Source organism: Thermobia domestica, chromosome 3, assembly GCF_964235325.1.
Source record: "Thermobia domestica chromosome 3, izTheDome1.hap1.1, whole genome shotgun sequence".
Classification (NCBI taxonomy): Eukaryota; Metazoa; Arthropoda; class Insecta; order Zygentoma; family Lepismatidae; genus Thermobia; species Thermobia domestica.
The window spans coordinates 312,040,722-312,067,015 of record NC_137456.1 but is presented as its reverse complement, the minus strand read 5'-3'; the positions used below and the strand labels follow the sequence as shown (position 1 = coordinate 312,067,015).

General features: G+C 34.8%; 1 protein-coding gene across 1 annotated transcript in view; it reads left to right on the top strand.

Moving 5' to 3' along the window:
* Positions 1-26,294, top strand: part of Trpgamma (Transient receptor potential cation channel gamma) — a 1,754,629-nt gene that overhangs the window by 533,334 nt on the left and 1,195,001 nt on the right. Inside the window, exon 2 of the mRNA XM_081752586.1 lies at positions 7,936-7,978. The gene's annotated coding sequence lies outside the window, so the exon portion shown is untranslated. The remainder of the gene's footprint in view (positions 1-7,935; positions 7,979-26,294) is intronic.

The window sequence follows — 26,294 nt, the reverse complement described above, 5'->3', positions numbered from 1 at the left end:
TTGTGAAAACCATATCCGAGCGAGTGTCGCTATTTTTTCTTTACAGAGTGTGTATATATATATATATATATATATATATATATACTCTACATTATTTTTACGGGAACATGGAATAATGAAATTAACCCATTTTTGTGTAGCTTAACATAAATAAATGCTATAATAAAAAGCAAACTAGAGTATAAATAGTAACTATACATATATATAACTACTTATACTCTAGTTTGCTTTTTATTATAGCATTTATTTATGTTAAGCTACACAAAAATGGGTTAATTTCATTATTCCATGTTTCCGTAAAATAATATAGTACATTTTAATAATAATAATAATAATAATAATAATAATAATAATAATAATAATAATAATAATAATAATAACTGGTACATAAACACGGTACAAAATTTATAAATTGCTATGTGCATTTAAATATATTTAGAATATGTGTTATTGTGTCATACTGTGCTATGTTGATATTTTTTAATTATGAAATTTCTAATTTTTATATTTATCAAGAAATTGAATATAATGCATCTCAAAATAAATGTTGAGTTTAAATGTACATAGAAAAAGACTATTTTTACTTGTATTTGAAACTCATACTGCGCGGAAATGAATAACAGATTTTTGTTTGTTTGTTTGTTTGAACGAATGTTCTTTCACGGTGGTCTCGCGTAGATTTCATTAGAATCTGATGATAGACTTCGGAGCTAGACCGTGGAAGCCCTCAACAACTGCCAGTCTTAATACCTTAATTGTGTGCATATTCATGTATAATTTCGTAACGTATAGGTTAGACCGATTAAAAAAATATTTTCATATCCATATCATGTAAAAAGTATCTTACATTTAGCACTGGATAAACAAAAAAACGAAAAATATAAACAAACTTAAAAGAAATATAGCCGACTTTAAAAATACACTAAAAGAAGAAACTAAAATGGTTCATAAAATTACCTTTGAATCTTATGTTATCTTATGTTATACATTAATTCATTTGGCCTGATTCTGACTATAATCTTATTTATGGATAAAAGTAATTAACTTCTTACGTTTCAGTGACATCCTGTGGATGTTGTAAAATATTCCTTTGCAAAATACCAGTGACATCCTGTGGATATTATAAAATATTCCGTTGCAAATTACCAGTGACATCCTGTGGATGTTATAAAATACTCCGTTGCAAAATACCAGTGACATCCATGTGGATGTCACGAAAACATATCCTTTTTTAAGCGCCGTATTAATCCTGAAGCAGAAGAAATTTTTTAGTGGATGCAAGGCACAATTAGTTCTACTACTTCTCCTTAGGTGACAGCACCTTACTGGCAAAAAACAAAAAAAAACTGTTTTGTTTCAATAGACAACAACAGACCTAAGGGAGCATTCAATTACGACACACATGTGTCTGTTTTGACAATGAACAATAGGCAACTTTGAGATCGTATTTCGAGATCGGAAAAAAGAAAAAAAGTTTTGTCTTAAATCTCCGGTCAGTGTGACCAACTTGAAGTAGAATAAAATCCCTTCGGAACATCAAAATTTCCCTTTTTCAGTCCAAATGTTCCACAATGCAAATATTTTTTTAAATCAGTAATGTGAATGTTCTCTTCGCCCGTGCACAATAACTGCCTTATATAACGATCTAGTCAGTCTTTCAACAGTAAATGAAAACCTAATATTACAGCACGCACATAGGAAAGTGACACCTGGAACGCAAGGCGTTAATTATTTTCTTCCTTTTTTTTTAGCAACTTTTCAAGTCGGCTAGTATTTGTTTACTGTTTAAGAGTTCTTTTTTAAATAGTTCATGTTATTTGGGTAGTTACACTTTTAAATCACCCCGTATAGTATAGATTTTGCAGTAACATTTTTCCTTTAAAAAATTAGTCGAATAGATAAATCCCAGCTTATTACTACCTTATAGCAGAATACATAAATAGAAATGAGAGAAATAATCAGATAGAGACTCAGGAAATTGAACTTCTATTCTAAGTATTAAGCAAATATTTAAATTCCCCATATGTGTTCATAGTAGAAATTAGGATAATTTAAAAGTCTATTTTAACCAAAAGTAAATAAATTTTTCTTGCAACGAAATACAATATGTATATAAGCTAACTGAACTTAACGCTTGCAGGTCTAAAAGTTATGAAATGAGAAGACGTTGTACCTACCTTTATATACACTTGCATGAAAATCTTGAATATTTGCATAATGCTTTGAATTCTCACGTATTCTGTGATAATGTTTTAGGTACGGATTTACTCACCTTCGTTCTGTTTACAGAGATGAAACGGCGAACTTCGCTATAGAAACAGGAGAAAATTTGCCTCCAAGTTTGCATATTAATTACTCCAGAGACGATCCAGCTTCTTCTCTTACACTTAATTGTTACGATGTTATAATTAAGAGTCTATCATTTTTAACAAAATAGAGGATTTTTAAGAGTTAAAGAAATACACACCATTTTGAAATCCTGAAAGCAACTTTGAAACGAAAAGTGAAATTTGTAACACGTAACGTCTTGTAACATTCATTAATTGATTGTATTATAACGTCTCTTTTTAGCAGCGAGACTATATAAGACACAAAGTAAAGTGGGAACTGAACCATTCTCATGCTTGTATCTGAGCAAATCTCCTTATGTGAGGAATAGAACTCGCACCCGTAGAAGGAATAGATCACACATATAGAAAGTAGAGTAATTATTCAATATCAACATGAGTCAATTACAGTCTGGTTTAAAAAGTTATGAAATTAGAATGTTATTTGGATTTTCTCCACTTGCATTTCTCATTTTCAAATTAAGATAGGATCTTGCATATAAGATGAAGAATTTGAATATAGAGTCTACTAAAACATATCAAAACTTCATGAAAGTGGTTATATTTTACATAAATTAAATGTAATCAGTAGGGCAACCCAAAAGCATAAAAAGCATAACATCAATTTACACATATGGTTGGTACTTTGAACATGGTTGTGGTTGTTTAAGGGTCCAGAAGAAGCTAATTTTAAAAGCATAATAAAGCATAATTTTAGAAAATAAAGCATAAATTAAAATATATATATAGCACAATTTTTGGAAAATTTATTAGAACAATTCTATTAGAAGAGACTGAGAGTGACATAGATGAAGATGACTAACTTTTTATTCGTAACCTATTTTAGTGCGGTGTATAAGCGTATAACAGACTTCAAACAAGTTGCATATTGTTTTGCAACATTTGGCTTCAGATAAAATGAATAGCGAAGGCGATATTATGTGAGTGATATTAGTGGTATTGTATAATTTGTGAACTTCTTAAGTGAGTTACTTTCTCCGGTAGTACAAGAATTGTATGTATTATGACTCGAAATGTACAAAAAGTGTACGAGAACTCTACACTATATTGTTATGTGTACCTCTTGAACTTGAGCACTTTCTGTACTTTTTGGTGGCATCTTTTACTTTCGCTTTCTCTATATATGCACCTCTAAGGCGCACACAAGTGATAGAAAAAAACTGACTCAAGTAAAGCATATCTCTTTACAGTTCGTTAAGTAGAAAGTTCATTAAATATGAAAGAAACTGGTTGCATAAAATATTAATAAATCGATCAAGCTATTTAGAATATTTAATGTATAGTAAATATTATACATAAAACACGATTAATGTAAAACAATGATTGAAATTAACAATAAAGCATAATTTGAAAAAAGTAAAGCATAATTAAAGAAAAAAATAAAGGATAATGTGGGTTGCTCTAGTAATCAGACATCTCCTACTTATATATGAAATATGTTAGGCATACATGAATTTTCACTGAGTCTTCATGCGTTTTTACGCTTCTCAAAATTATTGATACCTGTCTTTCATATGTCTGTCCCGATGCCTCCAATCACACGTGTAATGTCCGCCGTAAGCTGCACAATATTGTGTGGTTTGTTTGGCATACACGTGTGATTTCACAAACTCCCGTAGGAAGAAAACACACGTGACCTTGCCGTATTTTCCTCGTCAGCGTAACTACACATTGTTCAGTCTTAAACTGCTCCATGATTTGCCAACTTCTAAACAAACAAGAGATCCACTCCATTCAACTTTGGCGTTCTCTAAGGAACACCCTTTACAAAATAACCATTTGGGTTTTACTGCATTGTTTATATATTGAAATAGTAATAAGTTTTCCAATTTTGTATTAAAAATCGTTCTTCACTGAGATCATAAAATCTCCTACGTAAGTTATAGTTCTGTTCAAAACATCTTGACCACTTCTCCTGCTTTATAAGGTCATATTCCATCAACCATATCAACCATACGTAGGAAATTCTAATACTCTAGTTGTAAAAAAAATGATCAAATTAAAATGGACATTTATCTGATTTACCTACGTATGGGTAAAAGGACAGGACTCTTGAAAGAGAACTGGGGACAAATTTTTCTTGCTTAAGACTGTACACACTGCTTCTGCACATTGCGTACTGACCTTCATTATTAGCTGAAAATTTAAGTTTTTACATCTTCTTCTAAATAGTTCTACTGATCTCAATCATTTTTTAAATAATCGTGAGTAGTTCGTGCTTCAATGGAATAACTTACGAAAAACCACTTTTCCTATAGAGGGTAACAAAACATAGCTACGCCTCAAAATATGCAACAATTTTGTATTTACACTTGTTAGTGTGGCATAAAGTTTAGGAAACGCCCACACATTTCCTTTAATAATGTGTTACTTCGTAAATCTTGGAGAATAATAGAGAAATGTTAAGGCTGTTTCGTAATATCTTAAATGGCAGACAGGTATTAGTCTCAAAATCAGAACTATTGCGAATGACTACAAATAATAATCTTATTCTATTGGTTAAGTTTGATTTATTTTATATTTCTTCAAATATATCTTATAAGTTAATATCTCATAATATTGTCTAAAATATCTAAAGATCTTAGATCTTATTAAATTCCGTACCATAACTAACTAACTAATTGTATGGCCTATGGAACCCGAAGGTTCAATGCCGCATTCACAAAAGCTCTCCACTGACTTCTATCCTTAGCCAACTGGATCCAGTTTCTACTTTGTATTCCTATTTCTGCAATATTCATCTTAATATTGTCTTACCATCTGCGCCTAGGTCTTCCTAATGGTCGTTTTCCAACTGGACTTCCAGTTAAAACTTTGAAAACTTCCTATTTTCTTCCATCCTGGACCTGCCCATCTGAGGCTCCTAGATTTGATGATGCTAACAATGTTTGGTAAACCGCTTGCTCTAAAATGCTTTTAGTCTGCGTTGTTCCCTCAGAGTAAACGACCATGTTGCGCTACCATACGGCACAACAGGTATGATTATCATTTTATATACGTATTTTAAGTTTCAAATTCGTCGACAGGATTCGCTACAACAAAAGATTATGAACAATAATAACACAAATTCCCTGTTTTTAGTCGACATTTAATTTGTTCGTGGATATGATTTTGGTCAGATTGATCCTAGATATTTGAAAGTTCCTACTTTATCGAAAGTATTATTTGATATTTTAACGAATCCATAATTAACAGTATTTACGATCCGAACGAAGTTCCATGTATTTAGCTTTCTCTGCATTTTACTTCTAAACTCATTTCCCTTGAAGCGTTTAATATGACCTCCGTATTTCTTTCTGTTGTTCTCGCATCATTTCCTATTAAATTTACATCATCAGCATACGCCATAACTTGGTGGATATCATTCAGCTCTAGACCTTGGTTGCTATCTTTGAATTCTGTTATAGCGTATTCCAGCACAAAGTTAAATAATAATGGTGACAACGCATCTCCTTGTTTCAGGCCATTCTCGACGTGAAAGCTCTTGAACAAAAATTTTCCTACCCGGACATTACTTTAGGGTCTCACTTAAACATATCTTAATTAATCTAATTTTTAATTAATTTATTTTGTAATACTATCTTAAATGGGAGATAGGTATTAGACAAGAAATCAGAACTATTGCAAATTACTACAAGTAATTTTCTTATTTTGTTGATTAATTTTGATTTACTTTATCTTTCTTCCTATCATGTTCTTGTCTTGTCTTCATCGTTATCAGTGTTAAGTAGGTGCACCAGAGATGTCTCTGTGTGCTGAAAATGTAGAAAAATTAAATTATGTCTTTGATAAATTGTAAAAGCATTACGAACGGTGGACGCCGCCATTTGCATTTATTAGCCGACCATCGTGTTGTATTTCGTGAATTGTAAAATTAAGCAAGTGAGAGAAAGTAGAAATATAATGCAATTAGGTCAGGATTGGGTATAAATAATGTCAAAATCAAGAAAAACTGGAAATCGTCATAATTGGGAATATATGAATGTCGAAATCGGAGAAAGAATTCCAGCAGTTACCCACATGGACGGGGTAAAAAAAAATGGGAAAAAGTGAGAAATTAATGGAATGAAATAGTGTAGGTGTATATGTGTGTATGTGTAGTTGTTAAGAAATGAGATATGTATATAAAATGTAAAGTTTGAAATTTCCACTTAATCCGCTTCCTCTTCGCAGCACCACACTAAAAGATGTTATCACTTTCGTTATCACCGCCGAACTCTTATCTTGAAATTATCTTCTTGATTCGCAGCAGGGTTGCCACACTTGGTACAATTGTACCAAATTCAGCCCTTTTTGTCATTCATCGGTAAGTTGGTACCACACTGGCATTTTCACCCCCTTTTGGGAAAACGTTGGTACAATTCTACCCAATTCAACACCATTTAACGAATACTTGTCACATCTTCAAACGTGTCTGTTTCTGTATGTGTGTTATGTGTATGTGTGCTGCAGTAGTTAGAAATAATAGATACCATTGTGACTTACAATTGTTAATAATGAGTTGTGATGTCTTTCAGGGAAGATTCTAGGGCCCTAGTTTTTACAAATGTCAGTTTACTTACTTTATATTCTTCTTACAGTCTATTATCCTCCTTCGGTTGTGAAATACGCGAGAATAAGGTGCATAATATTTTATTATAACGTACTGTTTACACACGAACTCGGAGATGATTGATTTGTTTCTCGTTTTATATACTTTTTTTTTCATATATGGCCATAATACCGTTTTGGTTTTATTGGTCACTTTGAAATAGAGACGCGTTTGGTTTCCTTACAATACATACAGAAGATGATAATTGATTTCCCTTTTAATTTACGGCTTCTGTTATACTTCCTACTTGCGAGAAAATTTTCATCAATTTCCATGGTTGTTTGGGGTACTATTTGAATGTTTTTTTCCTAAAAAAGTAATTTTTAAAAAGAGCACTTTCTTGATTTGTACTATTGGAAGAGGGGGGGGGGTTCTAGAACTTTATCTCTTTTAGTTTCGTGTTATAGAGGCATGTATTACACTGGTATAAAAATAATGAATTCAGCCATTTTTGTTTCAATTTGGTACTATTTTTCAGCCCACTCCAGAGCTAGGACTGTGGCAACACTGAATATTGTCCACAGAATGTCGCAGTCCACAGAATATTGTCCTGACAATGCCTAGCTAATTTGGCATATGAAATAGTTTATAACATTTTGTGGCCAACAGTTAGTGACAGGGGTAACTTAGTAAATAAAGTTTCGAATGAATAATATAAGGAATTTTCTCTGCAACAATGTTCTTAGTAGAGACAAATGTTCCGAATGAATATTAAAGGGACATTTCTCTGTAACGAATTCTCAGTAGAGAAAAACGTTTCGAATAAATACTATAGGGGGGATTTCCCTAAATAAAATTCTCAGGAGAGAAAAGTGTTTCGAGTGAATACTATAGGAGAGTTTTGTAAGAACTGAAGGGAAATATCTCTGTAATAAAATCCTCAGTAGAAAGATTGTTTGTAATAAATGTAATTTTGTGACATAATTCATTGTAAGAATTGTAGAAAATTCTTCTTTTTTATGAGCGTTAACTTAATACTTTTTCTCTTTGTTTCAGTTTTCGGAATGGACGGATCATGACAAAGAAAAACAGATTAATGGTAAGTAAATTGTATTTAATACAATGTGAAACAATTTGTGTAAAAGTTTGATAATAGCTTAGTGTTCATATCATCATCATAATCGAATCATGTCGTGAATCGAAGAAATTATGGTTTGTTCCATTAAACAATCATTCATTCACTGGTAAATCATTTTACGTATTTTTTTACTGCCACGATCGAAGTGTATGAACGACGTTGAGAATCGCTAAATGTTAGCTTGACTATCTGGATTGGCTAGGTCTGCAATAACACGTGCAGAAGTTTGATTGTAGATGAGTGAGAAAGGAATTATTGTAAACCATAGCTTACAGCACTTGCAAAGCTTTGTTAAAAAAAAAAAAAAAACCTTGACTCTCCATCTTTCGAAAGGATATGAAAAAATGAAATCTTTCAGTTTAACGTCCCACGATTATGCCCTTTAGGCTAAAAGAGACGGATGATGAATTAAGTTAATTATGATGGGAGCATCGGTGGAATGAGAATGTGGAAGAAAGTGGGAGTATCCTGAAAAAACCTACAGAGACGATATTGTCCACTTACTTGACCAGAGACCGAACTAAGAATTACATGCACCAGAGTTAAGAGCTATACCCCTGAACCACATGCTTCCATTTTTCTTTGAAATACTATATTCCCGTAACCATACGTAGCAGTTATTTAGTATTTTTTTTTGTAGTAAACATTTTAAAGAAAAGACAATTTACATTGTTTGATTTAATTCCATGTTTATGTAATACAGAACTTTTCAAATTGAAATGGATTGCGAATCTTTCTTTCTTTCTTTCTTTCTTTCTTTTTTTTTTTTTTTTTTTTAGAAAAAAACAAGATTGTACGTTTTTTCTTGATAATCAGGTTTTCGAACACTTGTCTATGACGTGAGAATGAAAGAAGAGTCCTTTTGCGATTATTTGTCGAGTGGGACTCGACATTTAATTTTCTGATGTCGAATCACATTCGACATGCTTTTTAGGATTGATTTTCTGCAACGCAACTGTTAGTTGCTTGACTTTTAGTCACTGTATCTAATGGGCAATCCTTAAACCATAATTCTCATCCCCTGTTGTAAGCATCAACATAATCTTTATAGGAATTCTGCCAATATTGGAAGGTTACTTGCCACAACTGAGAAGCTTTCATGCTAAATGAACTTCAGTTAACCTCTTGGTCTTCATGTACAATTTTTGTTTTAATACCGTTCATCAACTGTGGCCTCCTTCGCCCCCCCCCCCTTCTTATTCCCTCCACGCGACTGTGGCGTTGATGTAGTAAAGGTTTGAACTTTGAAAACCTGTGGTTATATGCGAAACGCTGTAATGTTGGAAAATTAGTTCATATAAACACCACTGTGGCGTTGATGTAGTAGGTTTGAACTTTAAAAACGTATGGTTATATGCGAAACGCTGTAATGTTGGAAAATTAGTTCATATAAACACCACTGTGGCGTTGATGTAGTAGGTTTGAACTTTGAAAACCTATGGTTATATGCGAAACGCTGTAATTTTGGAAAATTAGTTCATATAAACACCACTGTGGCGTTGATGTAGTAGGTGTGAACTTTGAAAACCTATGGTTATATGCGAAACAAGTAATGTTGGAAAATTAGTCCATGTAAATGCCACTGTGGCGTTGATGTAGTAGGTTTGAACTTTAAAACCTATGGTTATATGCGAAACGCTGTAATGTTGGAAAATTAGTTCAAATAAACACCACTGTGGCGTTGATGTAGTAGGTTTGAACTTTAAAAACCTATGGTTATATGCGAAACGCTGTAATGTTGGAAAATTAGTTTATACAAATGCCACTGTGGCGTTGATGTATAGGTTTGAACTTTGAAAACCTATCATTATATACGAAACGTTGAAATGTTCGCAAATTAATTCAAACAAATTTAGACAAACTCACGAAATATAGAAGGACTGCAAAGGGTTAATTAAGATTTGTGCATAAAGTAAGGCAATGACTCTAACGATTATTTTATGATTCAATTATTTCCTTTGATAGAAATAAATCAGCTGGAAAAGTGAATCGTAAAATGCCAAATGATTCGTATGAGCGGATCAAATTACAGTGAATTAGAGTAAATTAATAAATTCACCGAAATAAATAATTTGGCTATTATTAGCATTTTTAATAAAGTGTTACTGTCTTTTTTTAATTAGTATCGGCCATTCTTAGACAATGTCTAACTTTTCCCTGCAAAGTTATTTCTGTAGAAAAAAAATCGAATTTCTAAAATCTTTGATGGGTAGATTTATGCCAAACTCTGTATTCACGACAGAGTTTTCTCCGAAAAATTACGGAGTCGTTTCTAAGCTGTAGAGTGGTTTACAGGTTGTCTTTACCAACGTAACGTAACAATTATCCTTTTTATAACCATGAAGTTTAGAACATCATAGATCTTCACTTATAAAGCTTCTGTTTGCATCCCAATTACGTTAGATTCATGGTTTGCTTGTCATTATCTTCAGAATGTATCATATTTTCGAGTGATATCACAACAATATTTCGCAGATGCAAAATTCTGGAAATATTCGGAGATTTTTCGGATTTTTTTTTTTAGAAAATTATTTCCTATATATGGGTACCCTATTAGGTAGAGAACCCCTATGGATACCCTCTACGAAAGATATACAAAAACTTAATACATTCCTTTAGTTTAAAACTGTCTGAATTATTGACATATGTTTAATGGATGTAGTAGTAATATTTTAGAACGATATATATGTAGTGAAGGGGCACAACTACGTGAGGGATCCACTGAGTCCAGGCTCCCTCCCGAAAATAACTTCATAATTCTGTATACATTTGCATACTTTCTTAATAAAATATATATGTTTAGATAAATAAAGCCTAAAGATTCTCTTTCACTTCATCTCTACCCCTCTTTTCTATAAAACGAATCTAGTTCTATTGTCTTTCTCTGAGAATATAAGTGACAGATCTTAACAATTACATATCGGGTTTTTGAGTGCAGAATAACACTGGTTCTATACTATATTGACATAGTGTGTTGTGTATCGGTTCTCCCCCAAATCTTGGACCTCCCCCAACAAACATTTCTGGATGCGCGCCTGATGTACTGTGAAATTGATAACAAAAGTACTTGCACTTTAGAAAAGTAGTGATTATACCTTAAGATACAAGAACCTTTTAACACATCTTTCTCCGGATTATTCCTTAACTATGTGGAAAAAATATAAAGGTAACCAAGAACGTTTTGTCGCTTTTTCACCCATCACCTTCGAATATCGATATGTCAACTAGGACGTACCTGGAAGATAAGAAAATTAGTCCCCATCAGAATCGACGACCTTCTGCCAACGTTTCGGATGGCCATGAAGTTCATCACGATAGAACTTGGTAGGCCGTGAAGCGAAGAAGGTATCAAGTGAATTTTGCACCTCTACTAGGGATTTGAACTGTCATCCTCTAAGATGGTTGTCCAAGAAATTGTACAGGTGATAATCGGACGGTGTAATGTCTGGGGACTAAGGCGTAGGCAATAGTATTTCCCGTCCAAGGCGTAGAATGGTGTCCCGGGTCATCCTAGCCACGTACGGCTTAGCTTTGTCCTATAACAGGATAACCCCTTTGCGATTCAACAGTGCTGGCTCCAGAGTTTTGAGTTTTTCTTGAACACGGCTCAAGCGCTGACAGTACACAGTTGCATTGATGCTCAGACCAGCTGATAGAAGTTCCCAGTGCACGATACCGCGAGCAATCCACCAATCATACAGGAGGACATTCTTCTGTTGCTGGTTTCGGCTGTTTTGGAACCGGTTTATGTGATGCTAACCAATGATGACGGTGCCGTGGAGCTTCATACAGGACCCACTTCTCATCACATGTCAACGCCCTGTCGAAAAATGGCTCCTTCCTCAGACGAAACAGCAAAGAAACACAGGTGTCTGTTCACGTTGCCTTCTGGCCCGGACCCAACTTGTAATCCTTTCCAAGTTAATGGAGGTGCTGCCGAATGGTTTCTCCACTCACATTGAATTGTAGTCCCAGTTCCTCACATGGGTGGGAACTGTTCGCCTCAATTGCTGCCTGAAGATCTTCATTTTGTACATGTGTTGGTCTTCCGGCATGTGATGCGTCTTCGAGTATTTCATCACCACCCTTAAACTTGTTAAAGCACCCCTGCATTGTCCGCGTAGTCACGACACCCTCTCCAAACGCGAGGCATATCGTCCACCCTGCTGCAGCGGCGTTTTCACCCCAGTTTGAATTCGTATATCATACACGCCCTTATGACGCTCTGTGGAGGTAGTGTTGGCTCCACGGTGTAATTGGACTCCCACAACCAGGTATTATGTTGGATATACCCACACCAACAACTGACCTTCGCCTTATCTACATTCGCATTCAAGTCATGGTGTGAGGGTCAATTGAACACAGACCTCCACAAAAAGCTATAGAACTTTCTTGATTATCTTAATAATAGAGGGAGGTTGAAACCTAATGTATTTGATTTTGCGAAATTATGTTTCGGAACATGCTGGCAACATGCTTCTTGACTAATTAAAATGATTTGGAATAGAGTAAAGTATTTTGAATCCAGGTGTACACTCAGAAGGTTCTACGAGGTCCAGACACCCCCAAAAATCTTCCTAACTCAATATACATTTATACACTTTCTCAAGAAAATCGTATTTGCTTAACAGGAAAATGATTGATATAGCATTAAAATAGGATCTTCATCTGTACTCTCATGAAGAGAATCTAGTTCTACCATTTTTTTCTGAAAATAGAAGTGGAAATATTTTACAATTACTTTCCATCTTTTCGGGTGAAGAATAATACCCATTCAATACTACATAGACAAAGTGCCTTGCAGTATTGGATCTGCCCCCCACCCCGCTCAAGCTTGGACCTTCCCCCAACAAATAATTCTGGATGCTCACCTGATTGAATCCCAACTCAAAATTGTGTGGTATTCAAAATACTTTTGAGTCACCACGTTATCCGTTATCAGCATGTAATTTAATATTCAACTATCGGGCATGTAATTTAATATCGCAGGAAGTTTGAGTACACATAGTTCAAGTATTTTTTCGTCTATATTCGAGGAAGATCAAGAATTTCGAGACTAAGCTTTGTTTCGTGTCGGTATTGTCTCGAAGTAGAAGTGTTTGTCTCGTATCGAGCAAGTTTCGGTTTCGTCACGAATTACAAGCATGTCTGTCTCGATCTCGGTCTCGTCTCGAAAGATGCAAGCGAGACGAGACGGTGACTAATCTCGGTCTTGGTACCAGCCCTACAGTAACATTTATTTTCATATACAGAGATAAACAAATAAAGAATCAATTTCAAGAAAATAAAAATTAGTAATTATTATTCGAACAAACAACATACTTTTATGGTCACAAAATTTGTCTCTCTCAATTTCTCAGAGACTACGAGTGAGAATTTAGTCTATAGTGCATCATTTTCTTCGATTTCCTCTGTCGATTTATAGGTTATATCTTTATACAATGTTATACCTAATTAAACAATGGCAATTAAACAAAATTAAAGTTTAACAGTTAATCATTAATTTTGGGTTATTTCTTATAAGCAGACCATGTACTATGTGTCGTCTTGGTAGTCTCTGACCAGTTTCAATTCGCGTCGAAAAATAAAGATGCTATTTGCGCTGTATTCCGTCCTCCAAGCATCCCTATATAATGAATGTGAAAAATATTTTTATGACTTTTCTCTGAAAATGAAAGAAAACCTCTCAGTTTAAGACCAGACCAAAAATGTGGGAGGCCCGGCTGAAGTTAGGGAGGGCCGATCCAACCATATTATAGTTCATCACCATATTATAGTTCCTTTGCAAGTCTACCGTGAAAATTTAAAGGAAGGCCGGCAAAAATTTAGGAGGGGGGCGGCCCCCTTTAGACCCCCCTGTATACGGGCCTTGTTTAATCCCGACGTTTATGGCTCTTAGGCTAAGGAATACGATGATTAAGGCAAAAGAATGATGATGGAAGAATTGTTGGAATGAGAATGCTGGAGGGAACTGAAGTATCCAGGAACACGATGTTGTCCACCACAGTTTACTTGGGCAGGAATCGAACCAGGGACCCCACGCACCAGAAGTAAGCGCTCTACCACTGAGTCACCGTGCCCTCCTATTACTTTTCTCTGAAGTGTTGAGTTTACATTCAGTTACCCTGGGCGAAAGAAACAAATTATATTGCACAATACTTGACCCTTACGGCAGAGTATATATATATTTTTTCACACATTCTTTGACTAAAATTTCTTTTCGCTGTTGGCCACAAATCACAAAAGTACTAACGAACTTGCTGTATCTAAGAGCAGTGTGTGTGAAGAAAATGACCAAAAGGGATGACGATGATTTATTCAGCAATTCGCTTCCAAGAACCCGCGAAGAAGGGCGCACCGAGTTCGTGCTCCATTTACTGTGTTAAGCATCCGATAAACGTTAACGGGATTTTTTCTTCCTTTTCCTCTTCCTTTCTTTTGGGGGACGACGTGAAAGTGCAGACGGGTTAAAATCCATCTCCTCTGCACTGAGGGAAATGACAAGGAGGTCGTTTAGTTAAGGGAAGTCTTTTACCACCAGATGGCTTTGCATGATGACATATCGGTAGATCCATTCTTGATTGATGCGTCAATCGGGTTTAACTGCACAGACGCCATGCTGCTCAGGCGAGAAAGCTTAATCCATTGAAAGAATATTCTGGAAGTAAGACAACTTACGAAGTAACGACATTTTGCAATCATGAATTATTTTTTAAAATAATTCGATTAATGATGGCGTGTATGAGACGTTGTTGTAATAACAATTTGTCCTATTTGCTTCAATACTCTTGGCTATGGCCTCATATATAACACAACACCAAGCTTTTGAGATGATTTTAATTCAAAATATATGTGCTGGGTAAAGATTGGTAATATCGAATATGCTATATTGCTACCTCTTAACTGAACTTAATTACAGTAGCTAACCTAGCTAAGCTTCTAAGCTAACATAATTTCAACTCAAACAACTCAAGGTAATCAAATGCTACCTACATTTATTAAAACTGAGGTAATGTAAGCTAAAATTAGTTAACATATGTTTAACTTACGTAATTTTAGTTCAGCTGAACTAAGAAGTAGATTTACTCGAACAAAAACATGATTTCATTTTCTTTACGGAAAATTACAATAAATCTAAACTAAGGAATAATTTGATAAACTTAGTTTGCTTATCAGCTAAGATTCCGTAAGGCAAAAGGAGAATGTTTAATCAAAGAAATACTATAATTTGTAGTTATTTGCTTGTGGTAGATCTATAGTGAATTTGGACCTGATATTTTTTTCAAGCTAGTATACGTGAGAAGAAAGTGTGGTAATCATTTACAAAAATAAATTCTAAATTTTAACGTATTTACATGTTTCATGGCCCTCTACTTGCAGAAAAAGGGGATTTTGGATATATATATTCGTCTGTTTGTCAGGAAGTGTGTACTCCCGGCTTGACGCCATGCCGTTCAAGGTATCTAAACCAAAACAAACGTTTTTTATAATAGTGCCCACCAAAGACCGGAGTAGATTTTTTTTCCTATACCAGAAGTAATGATAGGCCTGTTGAGGAGTGGAAATCAAAATTTGCAATATTTTCGAAAACTTCTCTAAAAATTTTGTTTAATTTAATATGTTCTATTATTATCAGTTCTATTATGTGGTATACATGTTTTTTCTATGAGAGATTCAAGATACTCGTGTGGGTAAATTCTTTTTGTTACTACTTTTTCAAAACCTGCTTGGGCAATTTTGTTTATATTCATAAATATAGGGTGGGCGAAAAGTCACAAGGGGGTTATAAGCGTGAATAACATTTTTTTGTCATTTGTTTCCATTGATATTTCACAGACTTAAAAGATCAAGGATTGGAGATTGTTTACATTTATGTATGGAGTATGCATATAATCACAAGTAGTTGTCCGACATTTTAGGCCTCACAGAGGGGATCTGTGCAGCATTTTTAACTTAATGGCTTTGTTAACAGACAAAATTGTCGGGTTTGGAGCAGTGAAAAACCACACACCATGCATGAGCACGAACTGAATCATGTGAAATGCACTGTATGGTGTGATAAGAGTCAGGAATGATCATGAAGATGATGAAGCCAATGCAGTCTGGTGATCGACATCGAAACATGATTGAGATTACTGTGCGTCCTGCAATGGAGAACGTGCCTGACATGTGCTTTCAACAAGATGGGGCCACAGCACACAGGGTAAGGGCCTCAATTGGGCTTCTGAGGACCATTTTCGGCCATTGCATCATCTCGAGAAACACTGACATAAACTGGCCCTCCCGTTCTCCTCACTCATTCTGCTTGATTATTTTCTTTGAGGCTATCTGAATGACAAAATATGTGAATAAACCACAAACAGTACAACAGCTCAAGAACAATATTAGTGCAGAAATAGGGGCACTTGGACAAAATGTGTTGACCCTTGTCACGAATCATGTGCTTACACAGAGCCGGTAAATGTGAGGCTCATAATCTATGAGACACCTACCTGAGATTATATTTCATGTGCAACTGTAAATAATCTCCCATTTTTAGTCTTTAAGTGTGTGTAATATTAATGATAATTTTAAAAAAAGTTATTCACAGTTATAACTTCTTTTGACTTATCCTGTAGATATTTCAGTAATAAGTGTAGCAATTTAATTTAACAAATGGAAGAGAAATTAGTGTGGTGACTTTAGTTTTATTAAGATACATTTAGTGGCTGATTTTAATTTCTTTTTGTTACATTAATATTGTGTTTTATAATTTTGGACTTCTATAATTTTTCATTTTTACAAACGTGACAAACAGTAAACAGATTGACATTTCTGACCTCAGCAGCATGTCAAAAGTTAATCTACATATATATATATATATAGCGCTGACACTACATAATTTAACATGAAAACTCAGAGAAGAACAAAACGATATCAGTACTCCACGACCTAAGGAAGAGGAGAAAGACTGAGTGAATAAGTGGCCGCTGAGCGGCGCTGCAGTCTCGAGACACAGAATTCTCCACAGTTGCAACGTCATCGTAAATTGCAAGCGAGATAACTACGGGAACATTTCTAAAAGCATCAAAGGAAAAAGAGAAGTTTTATTGTAACGATCCTTTCGAGGTCGTTATCGCGACACTAAATGTGACATGAAAGAAAAATCAGTCGCTCAGAGATAAGAACTTTTTTTATGTTATTTGAGAGACAGGAGCGCTACCTCAGAAAATTAAGTTAACATAAAGTTCCAGAAAATTGTAAAGTAAAATGAAACGTTGCCAATTCGTTTCAGTTTTGATTGCTTCTGAAACTAAAATAGTTTTATGTCAAAATTGAACAACTATTTCAGAATGTATGAATAATTCAGTGTACGAACATGGCCGTGGGTTAGATTAGAAGGGTGAAAATATATAAGAAAATACATGGACGCTTCTCGTAGTCTCTGATAATGCCTTGCGTGTATGCAACCTCCATTACCTCAAGGTCCTGCGGGCTTACATAACAGAAGGGGCTATATGCCGGAGAATTGAGGAAGAACTTTTTCCTCTCTCTTTTATTTCTGTGTGAAGGGCCCCCCGTTCGAATTTTACTGTGTAACTTATCTAAAGAGTTACTGTATGTGTTTTGTAAAGAAGTTGCTGTTGTGTTTACGTGGTATAGGGAGAGTTGGGAGGGAAGACTGGCGTAATTTTGTCAAAATAAGTTTCTGTTCAAGAGCAGTAAAAATCTGCAAATATCGTCTATTTTTCGTTTTGATTTGTTATTGTATACAAATATTAAAGTGATTATTGTGATTTGAAAAGAAAAGAGGGAACGCTAGAAAAAAATTACATTGAAAGTAAGTCTGTGCGATATTAGAAAACTATGTATAAAGTTGTCTATTCAATTTACTAAACGTATTAATGTTAAGCTCTTCTAAAATGAAATCTTTAAAATGCCATGATTATGTACTTTAGGCTAAGGCAGACGATAACTAAAGCAAGTGAATGATGATGGAAAACATGGTGGAATGGAAATTGGGAAGGAAACGAAAATACCCCGAGAAAACTCACGGACATGATGTTGTCCAACACGTCTTACTTGGTTGGGGGTCAAACCAGGGAGACCAGATATGTTAAACCCTTTTAAAATATTGTTCTTGATTTTGGGTTTAACGTCCCTTTCAGCACGGATCCCATATGATGCATGGACCTAGAGTCTAAAGCAGGGTTCGATCACGTGAGCTCCCACGGTGGTTCGAACCCACGTCTCCTGCATGGAAGGAGCGGTTTTATTAAGATCACGAGTGTGCTACGTAAAATGAATATAAAAATTTGACTTCCTGTTTTCCTTTGTGCACAAATCTCACAAACCCGTTTCTTCCTAACACCAGTGTCAAATGTAGAAGGAAAAACGTGGGGCGGGGACAGCCAGAACCAATACTATGACAGGTGTATCATGAGTTTACTATAAACTTTTAAAAATATATAATTAATAGCTTAAGTTATTTTTGTCACTCAAAAAACTGGGAGCTCTAGGCCCCCTGGCTCCGGGCTAGATCCACACTGTCTAACACCAAGCAATAATTGAGTAAACCGTTCTCTATTTAGAAGTAGTATGTGTCCAACTATTGGCATAAGACAAATAAATAGTATATACTTTTTTTTTTTTTTTTACATTTTTCAAATGTAAATAAATACACAATTCACCACAATAAAAATAATATTAGTGGCAACGAAGCGCATGCTAATAGGGCAAAAAAAATCCTTTGGGACGATTTTCTCGAAAACTACTCAAAACGATTTACCCTTAAGCATTTGATTTTGCTCAGTTCGATGTGATTTATCGATTAATATTATATCCGGGATGGTTCGGGCCCGGGATGGCTTTTATCACTACATTCTGTAGAACTTAGGGGAGGGGGACAAGGGAGATATAAAAAATAAATAAAACTTAATAACGCTTGGAGCATGCAGTCGATCTTGATAAAATTTTCAACATAGATGAGGTTCGGACCTGGGATGACTATTAACATTTCACATTGACGGTGCAACTTAGGGGAGCGGGAGAGGCATTTATATACAAATGATCGTAAATGAGCGATATTAGTGCCGAATCCATAGTTTTCGGGGTCGCTGAGATGAACAGTGACACTTCCGATGCCGGATAAATCCAAATTCAGTCCTGCAGCTTGAGAGAGAGGGATATATATAAAAATGATCGAAAATGACCGATGTAAGAGAGCGCTTCAGGAATAGTTAAAAGTGACTGACTAATAGAACATATTACTATCTTTTTTCTTATTTTAAGAGTCTTTATCCCGGCGAAATTAAAATACCGCTAATTTTACAGATCTTCAAATAGATAAAAGATAATTGAAATATGGAATAAGAGCGCCCTAGACAATATTATTCTGCGTGAGGTACCGTTATCACAAGTCACCTAGTGGCTTTCCGTTTTCAGCTGTTTAGAAACGCGAAAATAATTGCCGATTTTCAAAATGGCACGAAATCGAAAGCAGATAAGTGAGTCGTGATAACGGTTTCTCATGTAAAATAATATTGTCTAGGGCGCTCTTGTTCCACATTTCAATTATGTTTTATCTATTTGAAGATATCACATAATTACTGTAAAATTAGTGGTATTTTAATTTCGCCGGGATGAAGACTCTTAAGCCAGCAAAATGGGTGATTGTCGCTAGTCTACACTAATGTAATGAAATAGTGTGTGTGTGTGTGTGTCTATCTGTCTGTCATCAGCTTTCCGCACAGAAATTAGTAACCTAAAGTCACCAAATTTTGTAGATAGATAGACCTTCACTAGTTCTATTCTTGTACGAAACCCTATTTTCGATTTCCGGCTCGGAGGGGGGGGGGTAAATTTAAGGAGAAAGGTAAAAATGTATGCGAAAACTTCTGTTTCTAGTGGTTTCTAATAACGCCGTGCGTATATGCAACCCCTATTACCCCAAGGTTGTGCGGGCTTATATAACAGCACGGGTTAGACACCGGAGAGTATAGTAAAGACTCTTCCCTCCCTTTTTATTTATGTTCTGGATTAAGACGCTAGTGTTTAATTAAAGACATAATAAGAATTTACTTCGGTATTAATTTTATAGGTAGGTAGGTGGCGTGGTTATCGTACTATATCAATTTTTAGGTTTAATAACTTTTTGGTTCAGCTTATTTGAGACTATGGATTGGTATAAGTCTCATAGTTCAACAGTTTTGTCTTCGGGAAACGCTAATATAATATTATGTTGTGATGTATTTTGGAAGTTAAAAGTACGAACGTTTCCCTACGTTTTCGGTTTAAAGCCATATGTTAAACTCCGATTAACACATATAGAAAGGATTTTAACTTTGTGAGTTTATGTACGGAAAGGTACTTATTTCTCTGACTTTTCTCTCCCACTCTCTCTCTCTCTCTCTTTCTCTCTCTCCCTCCTAGCATTATGAGCTAACTTGTATTATTGGCTTCTTTCCGTTTCTGTTCCGTATTCTGGAGACCAGCTTCTGCAGACTGAGAAATTGATTTTTCTTCCATTTGAGCGGTTTACTTGGTTTTTGGACGAGATTTCCTCCTGACAGAGCTTTTGATTTGTAATCCTTTGGCGTCAATATAAGAACTCTCGCCATATCCAACCATTTTTTTGTACCCTAAACCTGAGGGAAAGTCACTTCGAAGAACATATAAGAGTCATTGTATGAAAGAGGAAGAAGACAAGAGAGTTTGCATTGAAAGTAGCGTATATAATACAAAGTGTTCTTTAACAAAATAGAACATTCAAGTTGATCGTGAAGAACTTTATTCAACCTTGTGTAATACAAAGGTGAATTTTTCTGGAGTATTTCTCAAGCATTCACATAAGAATACTTTACTTTCAGACCAATGCCGGATTGTACAGTCCGTAGCAAAAAACCTGCAACATGAGCATGTAAGTTTATTTTGAAACGATGAAGTCTTTTGCTACAAAATAAGTGTGCAGGGGAGGACGCTGAGCCATTTAGACGTTGATTCCCTGCGCTGTTAGGTGTTGTTTCACAATAAACTTACATGCTCATGTTGCAGGTTTTTTGCTGCGGACTGTACGATCCCCATACACTATTGTAATTTATCTTTTAAAAAGTGCCTATTGTTAAATCGTTTGGTTGTTATTGTTTTCAGTAACGAAATTTTGTATACCGGTATATAAATATACATCGTCGCTGTGCCGTGAACAACCGCTATATGTTAAAGGTTTCAGAATAAGTAAAAAACATTCCAAACTTTAAATTTAGCCAAATATACAAGGAAACACTTGGAAAATGTAATAAAAGTGGTTTTGTGTATATATGCACTAGACATTGTTATGGTTTACTTCAACGATATTACATTACTATTTTTGTATTTACGTAGCACATGTCCGTCTATCTTTCGTGCTTTATAAGCACATTGAGGATAAATACGTACGTGATGAGAACTTGTAGCCTTTGATTTCAATCTATTTTCTTTTATTGTTGTGGCGAAACAATTGCATATTCACTCATTGCATTATAAGGGACGCTGCCTAACAGCTTTCATGTTTATCTTCACGGCATAACTCATTTTCGACAAAAACGTCACATAGCCGTTCTTCGAGGCGCAACGACGATATATTATTCGAATAAACTACAAGTGCACGCAAGATCACTCGGGAATGTAACAACTAATCAGAATTCTTACTACTTCAAACATACACTTTCGTCCTCTGAATCTATCCAAATATTCCTTAATTAGCTTTGTTGTTTGCTTGTTTGTTTGTTCAAGTTATCCACTACTATTCAGAACCGAAGCTACAATTAAAGGGGAATCCTAACCATCTTCATATGTTCAATGGTCTCCGACCGGGAATCGAACGCGGAACTATTGAACCAAAGACCCATACGGACAAACACCGTCCTCGTGGGTTTTACAGGGGTTCTTCCGTTTCCTCCCACTTTCTTCATTCCACTATTTCATTCATTTCTCATCATCGCCGTCTCCTTTAACCTAACCGGCATAACCGTGGGACGTAAAACTGAAAGATTTCATTTCATTTTCCAAAGACCCAGACGCTAGCGACTACGCCAATGGGAAGGGATTTTAAAAGTTTCGTGGCTAACTGAGTAGTATGAGTGCTTCCAGTGCATGTGATCCAGCGTTCGATTACTAGTGAGTATAGTTACCAGGGCCAAAGCTTTTTTGGAAGCCCGTGAAATATTTTTTTATTCATAGTGTGTCTTAGAATTTTGAGATTCCTACCTAATTTATTTGAAGGAACATGAAATATATAGACGGCCTTTCTATTAGACAGTAAAAGTGATGTGTTGTCCTATAAATTCTATGTGTCTCGTTTATAAAAGGAAATCGCTCGTGGCTAAGTGGATAGCGTACGCACCTTCGGCGCGGGAACCGGGGTTCGATTCTCGGCAGAAGCTCTTGCGGTTCGGATCCTACGTTAAGCTCTAGGTCCACATCTCATATAGTCTCGCTGCTGAGTGGGATGCTAACCTTAAAATCAAATCAACTCAATCTACTGAAAAAATCCTGTTTCGTCTTGCATTTCATCAGGAAATGTCTTTCTCGTTTTGTCTCGATCGCAATCCCATTCAGAATTATTTCACTTCAATACAGTACGATCCGTCTAATGTCTTAGGACTGAGGAAGTACATTAAATTGCAATCAAGCAACTCACGAGTAAACAATTGTACCAAAGGTGAAACAGTGTGACACGCGTGAAACAGTGTGACATATATGATGCAATAATGGTGGCTCAGTGGTTGAGCGCTTACCTCTGATGTGTGGGGTCCCTGGCTGGATCCCCGACGAAGTAAGTTTGTGATGGATAACATCACGTCCGCGGGTTTTGTCGGGGTAACAGTAGCAGTAGCATTAGTAGCAGCCAATTTCCTCCCACTTTCTCATTTCATCAATTCTTCCATTATCATTAACTTGCTTTTTAATCATTGTCTCCATTAGCCTAACGGACATAGGCGTGTGACATTAAACTACAAGATTTCATTTACATTTTTGCATCATAAATTGTAGCTGGTAAGACGAATGTATAAGTAAGATCTTCTAATACAGACACTGGTTATTTTGGACGAAAAACTGTCTCAGGACTAGTGACTCAACATGCTGCTGGAAACAATTACATATATATACTAGTAAATGAGTCTATATTTTACTTCGGACAATTTTTTATCTGCTTCATAATCATGCTAAAACAGCTGAACCATTTGAAGCGATTTTTTGAACATAGTTATCACTTGGCTAAAACTGGGATTTTAATGTTTTACTTTGACTCAAATGCGCATTCTAAGGGGTGTAAGAAGGGATCAAGTCAGCTCACAAAGAAACACAACTGCATTTTTTGGATGCATTTTGTGAGCATACTTAGTACGTGAGTAGAGTTGAGTTTTCTTTAAGATTATTTCGTTTTGAAATGAAATAAAATCTTTAAGTTTTCGGTCCCACGCTTGTGCCGGTTAGGCTAAAGGCTGGGACAAAGAGGAATTGAACCAAGAACCTCATGCATCAGAGGTGAACTACTGTAGCCCTATATTTTGTTTTGATTCAAATACGGCTCGTAACGAGGAAACGGTATTGCAAATATACCTTTGAAACATTTCCCACAAATGTATGTTCCCTTGCAAAAAAAAAAAAAAAAAAAATGTACTTTTCAGCTAGTGTAATACCTGTAATAATATTTTAATTCCACAAAGTATGGTACATGTGATGGAACCAGTTCAATTAAGTTACAAATATCGACGGTTGATCTCGAAGAAAGAAAGAAACAAATGAATTCTTCTCTGAATGAATCATAATGAACAAACTCCATAGCTCTGGATAAGTAGCTTAACAAATAAAACACAGTTCTGACCAGAGCAGAATGAAATATATTAAAAACTATAGTAAGTATAGTTTTTAATATATTTCATTCTGCTCTGGTCAGAACTGTCAATGAATCAATGAGCTTAAAAAATTAGGTAGTGTACTATTCAATTAAATAACGATCCACCGCGGCTCAGTGGTAGAGTGTTCACCTCTGGTGCACGAGGACCTTTGTTCGACCCTAGCTCGCGCCAAGTGAACCTTGTGGTGTGTAAACACAGTGTGTATGTGTTTTCTCGGGGTCTTTCCGTTTCCTCCCACTTTCTTTATGCCATCATTTCATTCATTTCTTATCATCATCGTCTCCTTTAGCCTTGCTGGCATAACTGTGGGACGTAAAACTTAAAGATTTCATTTCATTTCCAAATAAAGTCTTAAGTATATTTTGGGAAAAATAAAAACTTAACGAAATTTTCTTCTGTCTTAACAATATATGTGAAATACCGAATTCATTTAAATTCGCACACGGAATTGAATAAAGACAATGTTTTGGAAGGAAAATATATAAAAAAAATCTCCTTTATTTTAATTTTGTTCCTCTTGTAAAGAGTGCCTTCTTTTCGTGAATATTTGCTTCAGAGAGAGAGAGAGAGAGAGAGAGAGAGAGAGAGAGAGAGAAACGGTTATTTTCGCTGCAAACGAGTACAGAAAATGTAGATCGTGCGAACCATCTAGCTAGTATTTGGTTTGCTCCAATGAACACTTAGTCCTTCCTGCTAAGTGCTGTTGCTTGCGACAAGTGCGCACAGAGCATTTGAAAATTAAAAAAGAAAAAAGAAAGAATAAAAGCGGAAAATGATGAGAATTGAAAGAGTGAACGATCTTCCAGTAGGCACCAACTGTCTGAGTCTCAAATGCTTTTATTTTGATAGATGTGATTATGCATCGACTGACAAAATGAAGCAATTTCCACTCCCTTTCATTTCAACAAAATGTAGTTTTAATAATATTTGCCTCAAAACTTTCACTCTTTTGGGTTTTTCTCCTATTTTTTTACAGTGTAACATCAGTGAAAAAAATTCACTAATTGGATTCTGCACACTGTTGTTTTTAAAGTATCTAGAATGTCACAGAGTATCTAATTTATTATTCAAGTCTGAAACCCGATAATTAGAAAGTAAAATGGGATGTCATCATTAACATACTTTGGGAGATAAGTTAAAAACTTGAACTTGATCTGAAAAAAATTAACGTCAAATATAACTTATTTTTTAAAATATACTGTATGTGAAGAAACAATGTTTGTATAGCACAGAACTGACGATGTAAGAAAATATCGTACGCAACATCACTGTTTTAAAATCAATAACAATAATATCTTATTATTTCGTGATAGATGTTTAAAACAAAGGGAATTCAAGTTGTAGACAAAATTATTAGTTTACGACATACGTTATTTTATATAACAGTACTATTTATAACATCTATATATTTATCTAAGTTAGTTATATTATTTCTGGAACTTATTAAAACGTAGTTTACTCAGTAAATGTTCAATAATAACACTCAAGATAAAATATATTTAAACTTATGTATTTTCCGAAGATTTTCTTCATTTACTTTTTTATTTTTCACAAAATTCCTTCTTTATAATTGAGAATACATCCACTATCAATGGCTTCATTAAGTATTATATCAGAACTGTCTAGAGAAAACATGTTTATACATGTCTGGCCACAAAGCTTAACAAGTTAAATGTTCAGGTTTGGCTACAAAGAAGAATGATATCATACGTTACGAACTGTTGTCCATATCAACATATACATATTTATAAATGTATCGTCATATATTGTACAAATGATAGAATATCTTAGATAACATCAGTATTTATAAGTGTTTTGTAATCGATGGATAAAATGACTTCTTGCGACTGATTGAAACATATATATGTATGGTACATAAAGTTATTTTGTTGTACATCCGATGGAGTAAAATTTATTGTAGACAATCTTACTGTTTAACAACCGATAGCAATAAATTTATCATAGATAACGTTAGTATTTTACAACCGATAGAAATAAATTTATCATTGATAATGTTAGTGTTTTACAACCGATAGCAATAAAGTTTATCATAGATAATGTTAGTGTTTTACAATCGATAGAAATAAATTTATCCTAGATAACGTTAGTGCTTTACAACCCATAGAAATAAAATTATTATAGATAACGTTAGTGTTTTACAACCCATAGAAATAAATTTATCATAGATAACATTAGTGTTTTACAACCCATAAAAAGAAATTTATAGATAACGTTAGTGTTTTACAACCCATAGAAATAAATTTATCATAGATACGTTAGTGCTTTACAGACCATAGAAATAAATTTATCATAGATAACGTTAGTGTTTTACAACTGATAAAAATAAATTTATCATAGATGTATTTTAAAACCTATAGAAATAAATTTATCGTAGCTAA